This window comes from Sabethes cyaneus, chromosome 3, assembly GCF_943734655.1.
Source record: "Sabethes cyaneus chromosome 3, idSabCyanKW18_F2, whole genome shotgun sequence".
NCBI classification, from domain to species: Eukaryota; Metazoa; Arthropoda; class Insecta; order Diptera; family Culicidae; genus Sabethes; species Sabethes cyaneus.
Genome location: NC_071355.1, coordinates 34,385,414 through 34,399,255, shown reverse-complemented (window position 1 = coordinate 34,399,255; position 13,842 = coordinate 34,385,414).

Here is a 13,842-nt window from a genome sequence, read left to right as displayed (position 1 = left end):
TTCCTAAAAATCTTAAAATCAAAATTGAAGGAATTTCTTATAACAACAGTCTCTAAGAGTGGAAGTCTGTTGTTCATTTCCTTCTAGAATGTAAAATTAATGTCTATGTACAGAGGCGAATGCCAAAATAGGTAAAGTCTCTATAAAAACCCGATTTAATCCACCTAGTGGTGAAAGGAACCTTTGTTATACGGTCTTACTTGGTATTTGAGATAAAAATCGATACGTTTTCGGAACATAATTCATCTATTGGTTAACGTTGCGTAATGCGTTGGTTTACATAAAATTTTTGAAAATTGAATAAGTTTACAAATTTTGAACAAAATAGGAACACTTTTAAATTTTGATAGATCCTATTTTCATGTAATTGCTGAGTAAGGATAAGTAAGTTGTTATTAATTTGAGTAAGTGCAAATAAAAGTAAGTTGTAAGAGGAAATCTTATTCTTTAACATATACATTGCCTAGTAAAGGTCTAGTTTATAGGTTTTAGAACTATGCATAATTTTCTGTAATGCCATTCTATTTGATTCACATCAATAGAGTTTACTTGAATAATTTTAATCAATTTTTATTAACCTTCGGTTACTCACTCTGTTGTATTTTGTACAACACGTGTAGGTTTTTCAACGCCATATTGTTATAAAGTTACAAATCGTTGTTTAACTAACGAATATTCTTCAATAAACTTATTCTGAGCAAAATGTCATAATTATTCAATGCATTAATAATTTAAATTGTTGGAAAAATAGATCAGCATAAACCGTCATCACAGAAACGAAACAATCAGCATGCGAGGTGTACCGCAATTGACCCCAAGTGGAATTTTCTTTCGTTTCTTCATATGGAACAATGGTGTCTGTATGCAGCAAAACTAGCCAATGTAAAATGTTTAAAATGTATCCGTCTGCTGGTAGTCGAGTAATTCGTAACAAAATTAAGGTATTTTTTATAATCAAAGTTCTACAGTTCCTAAACAAGCAAACATAGAGGCATACTAAATTCAGCAAAGTTGTGTATTTTTATCATTTGTACAATTTTGTAATACAAGAAAAAGTCATACAACAATTACAAAAAGAGCAAAAATATAAAAACTGAGTTTACAAATTCATATACAACAAATAAGATTTTTCTATCTTAGCTGCAGAGATGGAAGGTCACTATCTCTAGCAAAATTTCTTGTAATAATATGCTCTATAACTTTGCAGAGCACATCAATGTGTTATATTGACACTAAAGAAAAATAATTTTTTTAATTTCACTTTTAGGGGGATTAATCAAAATTTAGATTCCACCAGACGACAGAGCTTTTAATTTCAAGAAACTATTCTAAAGGTTCGATAAACCTAAAACCAAGTTTTCCCAGTCAAACCTCTAGTGCGCACGTTTTCTTTGGTTTGGGGTTATAGTGCGCACGAGTAACTGTGTTGCAAAAGTTGGCGCGAGTGTTCGAGGGTTAATATCTTTTGACCGGTACAACCAATTCTTATGAAATTTTGCATATATATTCGTAGTGTCAAAACCTCTCGTTTGATATTAAAATAATTGAAATTAGGTAAATTATCTTGGTTAAAATCATTATAAATTATTGTTAATTTTGGTGTGGTGTATACGGTTGCTCATAACTTTCAAATTAAACGTCCAATCAAAAAACCATTCAATAGTGATCTATTAGCATATATTATCTTTCAAATGAGACTAATAGCGCATAAATCGGTTTGGCCATCTCTAAGAAACAGGCGATAATTATTTCCTTGTCAAAACAGGTTTTTTAAGCATAACTTTTAAACTACTTGTTTGTTTTCAATTAAAAATTTCTGAATAATTTAGCTTTAATAAGGGCTTTCATTTGATACTAAGATCGTTGAAATCGGTCATGTAGTTCCGGAGAAAACCGTGTCACGTATTTTTCACATTTTTGCTTATAACTTTTAAACGAAACGTCGTGTCACGAAGCAACTCAATAGTGATCTACTAGACAATAATACCTTTCAAACAAAAGTAATAGCGAACGATTCGGTTCAGCCATCTTTGAGAAACAGGCGATAGAAAAAATCATTACATACATACACACACACACACACACACACAGACATTGCTCAAATCGTCGAACCCTATCGATTGGTATATGTGACTTGGCCCTCCGGGCCTCGGATCAATTTCGTGTTTTTCGACCAATTTTTAAACCTTTGTTATAGTAAAATACGATAAACGACGTCCACATAGCTCCACCAGCGACAAGGTAAGACTTTTATTTCCTTTAATTTATTTTCGATGTGTGACATAAATAGCTCGCATAAGAAAGGTGACAGTGGATGCCCCATTGGGACTCCCCTCATTTGTTCATAAAACTTGCCTCGAAATTCAATACAGTTTTCCTCCATACAAAGTTGGGTCAGTTTCAAGAAGTCCTTAATCTTTGTTGTCCACTCATTCCTGCTACGTTGTGAAAGTAGCCAATTTTCTGAAAGTTTCATTGCTTCGTTCACCGGAATCACTAGGAAACAAGGCCGTTACATCAAATGATATCAGAATTCCTTTAGTTCTAAAGCTACCTGAAGTTTTCAAATGTTCAATGAAATCTTTCCTGCCAATTGCCAATTTTTTGCGTGGGGAATTCTGCTGCAGAAATAACTTTCTTTATTTCGTTACCAGGTTTGTGGATTTTTGGGAGAGTCTTTATTGTCGGAAGAACAGGGTTAGTTATGCGAAGACTTTTCCAGCTATTACCAATAATATTTTGTGATTTAACCAAATGTTTTACCATTTCGGTCTTCCGTTGTTACTATGGTCCGTTGGTAATTTTCTGGAGCATCTGACCGCCATAATCAGTACTATATCTAGGCAAAATCTTAGGTCAAAATTATAACAAAATTGGGACAAAACTCTATTAGTATTTCATCAAAATTTTTACAAAATAAAAATATATTACACTAAAGTTAGAAAAAAAAAGAAAAACTAGCAAATAAAATAAAATTGCACTGAAATATGGAAGGAGAAAGTAGAACAAAAGTTAAACAAAATTTAGTCATGCAGTAGGAGAAATCAAAGTAATTGTGTGCGGTCACCTGCAGAATCCATCAGCATCGGCTCGGGAGCTGGCGGGACTGACGGATTATCCTAAAAGAGCTGTAGTGTAAGTAATTGAGGGGTGCAAGGAAACTCTCAGGGCTGTCCGCAAGGCGCAGGCCAGACGTTATGGTTGAACTCTTGGCCGTCAACTGCAGTTGAGTATTACGGATTGTGCTTTGGCGGAACTGAATACTGACCGCTGTACTGTACGGCGAATTTGTCTAGGAATGGCTACAAGTGTTACCGAGCAAGTGGAGAGCCCAAAAGAAACCTCAAACAATTAACAAAGGCCAAAATCCGGTCTCGTGAACTGTGCGGCCAGGTGGTGATGAAACGCGATGCATATGTCTGACTCGATGATGAATAAGCTTCAGAGAAGGTCGATTTCAGCCAAACCCACGGGTCAAATTCTTCATGCTTTGGCTCACGGTAGGGTTTGTAGCAGATTCGAGATTGGTTTTGGGGATGCGTTCGTGATAAAAGGTTATAACTTGGCAAGGGATCTATTTCATTGGCACCCGTGAGAAAACGAGTGACGAGTGCTGTCAGCAGTATGTTTTTTCATGTAAGATAACATAATTTCCTATGTTTCGTCCTTAGAAACTGTTTCGATTAAAAAAATAATCAATGCGGGACACTTTCCGGGACGCTTAGTAATCCGGGACAAACCATTCAAATCCGGAACAGTCCCGCATAATCCGGGACGTCTGGTCAGCCTAAAATAAGGACAAATATAGAGCTAAATTAGAATACAATTTTGACTAAATTTGATCCCTTTCAGACAAGGCCCGAATTTGAAAAAAAATTACGAAAAAATAAGGTAAAATTAGAACAAAATTGAAACAAAATTTGGGTAAAATTAAGAACTTATTTGGACACAATTAGAACAACTTTAGAGTAAATCCGTGTCTAACTATATACAAATAATGGGTCAAAGCCAGGAAGAAAATAAAACAAAATACGGTTAAAATTAAAGCAAAAATAGGGTAGAAATGAGACAAAATTCGGACAGTGAAATTTAACATTTGAACAATATCTGGCACAATTAGGACAAATTTAGGATAAATTGAACAAACGTAGGGACAGATTTGGAATAAAAATTGGTCAAAATTGAGGTAGAATTAAATTAAACATACGATTCATAAGTTTTGAAAAATCGCAATAAAGTTCGCACTAAATACGAATAAAAGTGGGACAACAAGTAGGATACAAAACGGAGACGAAATTTACATAAAAATAAGGCAAAATTCAAACGGTGGACAAAATTAAGACTAGACTTGGACACAATTAGGTAGAACAAAATTTGAGCAGATCGATGTTCATGTACAAAAATCCAGCATTGGACAAAAGGTAGGAGTCACAACGACAAGTTGTTAAGCGTAGCTACCCTCCATCAATTGTAGAACCATCGTTTTAAAAAAAAGACAAAGTTATCTTTTTTAATCCAGTCTAATGCAGCCAATTTTCGAAAGCGTCCTGGGAAATGATGATTGCTTGATGATTAGTGACAGTTTGGAAATGAAAATGGGATTGAGAGAAAAATAAATAACATATGTAAAAAATGGGTCATAATATTTAAAAGTCGCGAAAAAATTCGCACAAAATACGAATAAAATTAGAACAAATTTGAATAAAATTGAAATTTGAAAAAAATTAGAGCAAATTCGATTGATGTAGAACAAACTTAGGACATAGTTGGAAGAAGATTAAGACAGAAGTAAAGAAAATTTTGATAGAATTGCAATAATATACTAAGAAATTAGTACAAAATTAGTAAAACATTGAATCAAACTATGATTAAATTTGGTACGACTTTAGAAGATATTTTTTTAAACAGGAGAAAAATAAAACAAAATAAAGACGTAACAAACTGAGTTCCCGATCTTGCCTGGAACAATCCTTGCTTTTTTCCTTTTCGGGAATTCTCGTATAGCAAGAAAGTGGAGGAGCGTTTGGTGAGAAGAATGGTAAACTGCATGAAACTGGGAAATTTCGATATGTGACCAAAAATAAATTGGGTCGTTCAATGGCAGGTGGGACTCCAACCCACACTCTTACGGTTGGTACTGGAGTGTTTTGGCAATTAAACTATAACCGCACCCTTCCATTAGACAGTCTCATATCTAATTTTATTTGCTTATTTAGATCACCGTGACACTAATATTATTAGAACTTGTTGATTCTTTTCGATGAAAATCAAAAACTATTGATTTGGTGTGACGTTTCTGCCTACTGTTTAACTTCGGCCATCATCAGACGTCTACAAAACAATTATAAAATTTATTTACTATTACATTTTACATACAACATAAAATTTTCAGTCAATTTCTTAATTACAATACATTTGCTTGGTCTAATTTATCACTTACAATAACGCGTCAATTCATGCATCATCATGCATTTTGGTTGTGAGTGATGATGCAGAATTGACGCGTTATTGTAAGTGATAAATTAGACCAAGCAAATGTATTGTAATTAAGAAATTGACTGAAAATTTTATGTTGTATGTAAAATGTAATAGTAAATAAATTTTATAATTGTTTTGTAGACGTCTGATGATGGCCGAAGGAAAACAGTAGGCAGAAACGTCACACCAAATCAATAGTTTTTGATTTTCACCGAAAAGAATCAACAAGTTCTAATAACATATCTAATTTTGTCCTTCCAGATTTAACAATTCCATACATGCGCAAATACGCTCCCTCGCCGACGGTCACAAAAAAGTTTACGTTGGACCGCGACAAAGTCAGAGACAAGCAAAACAGAAAATACGCATTCGCCCAAGTACCAATTCCATAGTATAGTGGTTTTCATGACCAATTTCATAAAACCGCTAATAAAACTATGAGCTCCACCAGAACTTTCTGATGACCGCTATAAAACAGCCCTCTGACCAAGTGATCCACTCCTCAGAATGTTTTCATAACTTCTACAAGAATCAGGTTATAAACTCAAGGAGTCGTATCACGCTCTCCTGAAAGCAGCAATAAAACCGTTTAAGCTTTCGCTGCTTGACAGCCACCACCTTAACCCAGGCAGCAATGTGAGTTTTATTGTACTCTTATGGTGGTCTTCAAGACCAATTTTGCTCTTAAATGCCATCATAAGAGTGTAATAAAACCCAAATTGTTACTTGGAAATTTAGTAAAGCTTTACGCTTTTCGCTCTGGCGAAAGCTAAATATCAGTTCGCCAGCTTTGTCAACTTGAAAATATATCCGTGAGCAGAAAAGTTAAAGGTTTACTGACAGATCAGTCTGATCGATTTGGTTTATAGCGACCATAATAAAATATCCCATAAAATGTTTAAAAAATTTTAGGCAATTCCGTTGGTTTATAGCATGTGCGCATTTAATTTCATCGTGCATATTGATATGATAGGTTGATAAAATCAACGCGCCACTGAAATTTTGCAATTTTCAAAAACTGGTTGTTTTAACAAAATAAATATATTCAGTTAGTCAATCTCAATTTCTGGCAAAATCATTTTAGTTGCTTCCTGTGATAGGAAAACCGATTGATAGGGTAGATGCTCCAGTAATTGTGGTAGTACCAGTAGTGGTGGAAACTCGAAATATAGCATAATTTTGGCGGATTTCGAGATAATTTCACTTTTCTATTGCTAAATATATATATTTGTCAACAGTTTTATCTAAGATACACAATTAAAATTTAAGATGTTGGTGTAAAAATTACAAATTCCTTTTCAGCTGACCAATAGAGTGCAATTGCTTAAGAAATTCGTAACAATTCATAGCATTTTAACAAGCTTACGCTGTTATCCACCTGCTGCCCTGCTCACTGCAAGCGTTACTAAGGCGGTAAACAACATTCTACTATTATAGGCAAATTTTCCACTATTAGAAGAACATTACCACTACCTTAGGAGCACATACTAAAGTCAGGAAAAGCAATATTTTAGATATATCAACCAGCAGAATGGTATAATTTTGGTATGCATTTAAAGCCAACATTATGGTGCACCATATTACCATCTAGTTCAATTGAAAACTGATAAATTGAGCGTTCAAATTGTCTTTACACACTATCCCCCGACGTACTCCCTCCATTACTGGAGCATCTACCCTAATAACTTTCTTTCTGCAGAACATTTGCTTTGATGAATTTTTGTTTGTGAGCTAAAACAAACTGATGGAATATGGCAATATAAAAAGTGATTTTGGTGTTGAACTTTAGTATTCTTCATCATGGCAGCAAAAAAACTGTTTGGTCAGGGTGTTACCGTTTTAATAGGTCTATAAAACTAGCAGATTTAATGCGGTTTTACAAGCAACCGTAATAAGATCAATTTTGATTGGTGCGACATTTTGTATTGCTACGCCACAAGTTTATAAGAGACATGGTGCAGCTAACCAGTTTTAACGTGGTAATAAAAGCAACCACAATAAATTTGCTTTATTAACAGTTTTATTATGGTTTTCCAGCTAGCTATAAGTGTGTTGAGAATCGTATCTTCTTGGTATTGCGCAATACCACAATAAAACCAGAGGTAACGATTAATACCGCAATAAAACCTCTGTAAAATTCAAGTAAAACCAAGTGGCTTTAGAATTGTTGCTTGGACGGTGTGGTACAACACTAACGTGCCGCTCGTTCTACGGTCGGCACCCGACTGCTCGCTTCTAGTAAAGGGTAATCATGCAAAAAATAATTACCGTCGGTAGGGGAACGTATGCCTGCGTGTATGGAATGGTTAGATTGGAGAGACAAAATCAGATGTGAGACTTTGGGCTTTATTCTGTAAGTCACGTCGAACAACTCGACTCGAATCAGTTACTGTCGAGTGTCGAGTGCGAGGTAATGGTGGGCAGCATAGCGGCTTGGTGTATAATCCAAACAACGTAAGGTCCGGCGTCACTAGTTGACAGTTGAGTCACTAGCTTTTTAGCGGTTGGCTCAGTCGAGTTAGTCGACAAAACCGTGTCGCGTGTGTCTTTCGTAATACCAAAAGTGGACAAGTTAAGCAAAGTGACACTCGACGTGACTTACAGAATAGCACCCTATCTAATAGAAGGGCGCGGCTGTAGTTTAATTGCCAAAATACTCGGGTACCAACCGAGACAGTGTGGGTTTGAGGCCCACCTGCCATTAAATGACCCAATATATTTTTGCCTCATATCGAAATTTCATTCTTCTTACCAAACGCTCCTCCACTTTACAGAAATGTTAACGTTGGACCGCGACATAGTCAGAGATAAGTAAAACAGAAAAAATACACTGCCTGTTAAGTATCCGAAGAAGATTGGCACAAAATAAGGCAAAAAATATAGATAGAAATCATAATTGAGGCAAAATTAAAATATAACATGGAAAATAGAGCTTTAAAAACTGCGACAGAGTTCTTACAAAATACGGTAAATTCGGTATATCTAATAGCTAATACAAACTTGGGAGAAAATTAGAATAAAATTAATTTAAAATAAATTTTTGATGAATTTTGGACAAAACAGTAAGAAATTACGACAAAATTAGGAAAACTGTAGATCAAAATTAGGACGAATTTGGTGCAAAATTAAGCGAGATTTTTTTGAGTACCGAAAAAACAACAAAATATGGATAAAACTAACTGAGTACCCGATCTTGCTTGTGGTCACTCGCTTTTTGTTTTTCAGCCACGTGTGCATCTGTCAGCGCCCTGTTTTGTGTTCGTGCCATTTGTAAATTTGCAATCGGTCCAGAAACTCGAATACGTGCAAAAGAAACAAAGCCTTTTCCCTGGTTTGAACGTCTTGTCCGGGGCCATTTCCCCGTTTCGTCACTAACTAAACTAATATACCGTAAACGCGACTAATTCTGCGCAGGGTTCCTAATTCTTCCTAATCCCCAAAATTATTTTTGAAGTTTTTGTCACCACTTCGGGGAGCAAAATATGTATAAAATATATTTTCTGTGGGCTCTTTAGCCTAAAGAACTTGAAAAATTAGTAAATGGAATGTTAACGCTTCGAAACAAAAGTGATAATTTAAGCAATATAATGACCGAGATCGGTAAAAAAAATCTGTTGGTTAGTTGATTAGTTTCAATTAAAATTTCGTCAATTTTTTCCACATACTAAAAAGTTACAAACTAATAAATGTGTCTCATTTTTTCGAGTACAATCGTTAGCATCAGGCAACAAAGGTGGAAAGTTTTTTGTTTCTCCTTTCTCCGATACTGACAAATTTTAATCGACCGTCAATAAATCTACACCCCAAAACAATTTGGCATTCCTGGGAAGGATACTCCTTCCCTGCCGAAGTGCGATCCCAACCAAAACGTAGCCATTTTTCACCATCAAAGAGATGATTGTTGAATCCTGCCGGCTTACGAGATGGCGTCGAACTTAGCCATCCGTTAAAAATTCCTATCTAATATATCATTCCGTTTGTTTTTTTAACACCCCTCTCGCTCTACCTCTCTCTTTTTCTTCCTTTGCTTGAATCAAGGACAACTTGTGAAAACACCAAGTAAAAAGAAAAACAAGCACAGAGAGGAGACAGGGTGTGCTGCGGCTGCGGGATGAGTGAGCTGGGTTCCAAAAATACCGAGTTAAAATATTATTCAACTAGTAGTCCCACATTCTAGATACATCAATCCGATATGACCGAACTTTTCGCCGGTCTCTCTAATATTGCCATCATAAATTTCGCCATTACGCCCACCAACCCGCCCGCCTAAATGCCGGATTGCGACAACACGACATGTCTTCTTTACCGTGGTCCTTTGATTTTTGTTGTTTTTTTTCTTTTTCTTTCCTCGCTACTGTTGTTGTTGTGGTTGCTGTTGTTGCTACGACAAACCCAGCATCCGCCAGCAGCGCTGGAAGGTTGTTATCATCTGCGGTGAAATATTGCGCGGCCGCAGTAATTTTTTACGCCACAAATCTCCCTAATCACAATTACCCACCTTATAGCCAGCCAGAGAGCGTCGCGACGGCGGTGGCGGCGGGCACGACCAGCCCAAGTCCGTGTATGGTGTACATAATTTACGCTGGTAAAATTTTGGCAGCAACTTCACGGTTCGCTGGTTTCGTTGCCTTTTTTTTCGTTTTTTCCCAGTGACTAAATTAGCCCGGTTCGCGGGCTGGTGCAAAAATTTGCGCTATCTTGAAGAATAAGCACTGGTTGGTTTGTATGTTTCGATATTACGACATCATTATTCGGGGTGAAAAGATTACGAAAACAATTTGTTCTGCTTTTTTTTGGCTTCTGAATCTGTGATAAATTTACGCGAGAGCTAAGTCTTATCTGTTGGTAAATTTAGTTCTGGAACTCCATTATAAGTATTTTTATTTTCTTTTAACTTTGCCAGTTGGAAATATTACCTGAAATGCGATTACTCAACTGTGTTCGATTGAAAACTTTTAAAAATCCAGGACTTCTTGTTCAGCAAATCCAACACCAAGTGTGGAAGTGTGCTATATAGTACGTTCCTTGAATTCACTTGGAGTTATATTTTTATAGGAGAATCCCTTTGCAACTTCTCATTTTCCACACCATGTTTGATGCTGCATCAATCACATGAAATTATAGGATAATCAATGTTATAACGCCATCACAATCACAACTTTATTGATAGCTCTCAAAGTTTACCGAGCTCATCTTAACGTACGCTTTACTCTTTAATAAAGCGATCGCCTTCCTCCATCCTCCAACATATCCCATCACTATTTCTATTCTGAGTGTAAAGTAATACCCATAAAGCATCGACGGCATCGTTTCCACGTAGAAAATCAAAGCTCGCTAAATGGGTTACGTGTATGTGTGTGCGCGAGGAAAATCTATCGCTGTTGGAAAAGCAGCAGCAGCAGAATGGAAACATGGAAGAGTGAATCGTGCAACAACAACAACAACAGCACCATCATAATCATTATTTCAAGACATCCGTGCTACTGCTACTATACTCTTCGTTCCGTTCACCACACTCCGGAAGGCGCGCCATGTCCATCAGCTGCATGGACAAACAAACTCATTTCCCATCCTGGCACATATTGCTGCTCGGATCTAGGCTTGACGCGCGGTGGAACCGCAGAGAAAATCAATGGGCAAGTCAACAGCAGCATCAGAGCAGAGCAGAAGGGGGGCCAGAGCTGCTAAGGAGCGAAGAGAAAACTGAATTAAATTGGCAGCTGTGTAATAGGGGAGGAAACACCCTTCCTTCTCGAACACTGCACAGCTTTTTTTTCGCACATTTTCGATGCTGCTGAAGTACCGCTTTCCGGGGATCTGATCTTGTCGGAAAATCTGTGGTGGAACTCAATAAACTGACTGCCAACTGAGTCTTGCCAGCAAACTGCAGGCCAGAGCCGGGAGAAGGAGTTGAAATGGGATTCCAGGCTGTGGCATCCAGCAGTGGCGGCACGGTGATGGCAGCGGCCGAAGTGCTGACGAGCATATCGATTTACCATGATTTGGACACACACGTGTGACCTGATATGATTGTTTCGATACTTGGTGCAATCTGGAAATTGAATTTGATTTTCCCCATTGGCACGTTCCAGGGGGTGTGGCAGAGATCCCGTCCCGGTTGGCGGATACTTTGTTACCATTTTATGGTGTCAATAATTTCGATCTAATTGATATGGTTATTGGTACTGAAGTATGTCAATAAAGCTGAAGCGTTCTGTGTGTTCTAAAACGAACCGAATACGGTAAGCGGGGACTTCGGGTAATAAAAAACACTCTTGTCGATTAATTTTGTCGACTTTGGCTGGACTGAAAAGGTTTTATTGACTTTTTACGAGTGCTGAAAATATTTGATTCGATTTCAAATATAAATCATTTCGGATGCGAACTCTCCGAGTGCGAACTGAGAGTCCGAGGAAATTTCGCAAATTTGCATATATTTTAAGTGCATTTATATTGCACATACTTGGATATGAATTGCGCATCGATTTTCACCCGATTTAAGTTATTTGAATAATTAATCTCCATGTTTAGTTGCTTTTGAAAAATTATCCAATTACCGAAATTTTCTCGTCTAAATTACTCACTTCCATATGTGTTCTCACATCACGTCTCCTCTTCTAGAGCAGTAGCTGCTGTTCTTCCGCATTCTTGTTGTTACGAAATTCGTTGTCTTCAATGATCATTAAATGTGTCTTTCTTGTTTTCAATACAAGAGACTTTAAAATATTTTTGGACATTCTGAAATGACTTACACTTTCACGATCAAGTGGTTTTACCCCGCTTTCCACCATTAGCTAATTTCATAACTGACGAAGTGTCCTCAATGAAAAGTTTAATGGAAAAGTTTTGCATTTTCTCCGTGTGCCAACCATCCTGATAGACTTGTCAAGAACAACTCTTACATATTTTCCCCATACAGCAGGTCTTAACCCTCTAACGGGTAAGACCGTCTGTAGACGGCCTTCGCTTTTGAAACTCCAGAGCCGCATACGAAATTTGTTTTTAATTGGCAATATCCAAAATGTGTTCAGAACAGATTTCTTGATATTTTGTTACTAATATCATAACATTCTGACCATGCATTCAAAAATTATCATCTTTCAAAAACAAAAATTCCGAAAAATCCTGAAAATAATTAACGCGCGAATATTCCCTTTTCTACCTTTGAAGGAAAAGGACATCTAGAACAAAATGATTGACCTAAATAATTTTTCTATGCGTAAACTTCATGCATTATTTTAATTTTGTAATATATCTGAATTGAAAAAATATCTGGGCTGAGCATTAGACATGAAAAAAGAAAAAGAGAAATTGGACTTTTTCTTACCTGGCGCTCCTCCAGATAATTCTTTTTGCATGAAAATCAGAACTTAAGGTTTTTTTGTGTGTACTTTCATGATAAAATAGTCATTAGCTTGATCGCATCGTTTTTACGGTGTTGCCCGTTAGAGGGTTAACCCAACCCACCGAAATGGAGAAAGTTCTCCACCTACTGTATTTCCCTAGGCGGGTTCTCCTATCGCTTACTCCTATTCTACTGACCGGAAAATTACATTCCGCGCGTGAGTTCCTTATTCGTTCTTTTTCCTGAACTCTATAGCGTCTATTGCAGCTAACTCTAGAATCCGCCGTGGTGCTTTTTCTGCAAGACACGCAGAAACGTTTATATGTTTGATTTTTATTCTCCCAGCCACAAGTCATACGGAAAAAGCTGTTTTATTGAGCTTGTGTTTAATTATAATCTGGCCGCGCGCCCACGGCGAATTCGGCTGCGCATTCTAAGAAATATTTTCGTTGGCTGTTCTACTTCCTGACCAACGCGGTTTATTTTACTTTACATGGATTGGTCGGATTTTATTCCTCCGGGTCCAAGCCAGATCCCAAAATTCGTAACGTGGAAGATAGGATCGCTGCACCCGTATTTCGGTTACAACTTGTAACCTTCATCAGCCGATTTAAGGACTGCCCTGAGGCAGCAGAAATTCTCCTACATTTTTCTCGATTATTCGTGAATTCTACTAAGACACTCGATTTATAATTATTCTATAAAATGTTGCTTCGCAGAGATGTCTTTGACGAGGTTTTGGGCTCTGTTAGAAGAGAGTTACGTGAAAAGCCAAATTTTGCTAAGCTGCCACTCGTATTTACTCCGATGTTCTGCAAATCGAGTCACATGCCGCAAAAGGTCCGTCTTAAAACTCTAATATCATCTGCAGAGGTTGGAAAACTCACAAAATGAATAGATACGCCGAGCATCGGCAAACGGTTTTTATCATGATAAAACAGCTACGCGAGTGGTTCAATTCGCCTATAACAATGAGCAACATACACTCACGCTTTGTAGCATCGCTGAATATATGAATA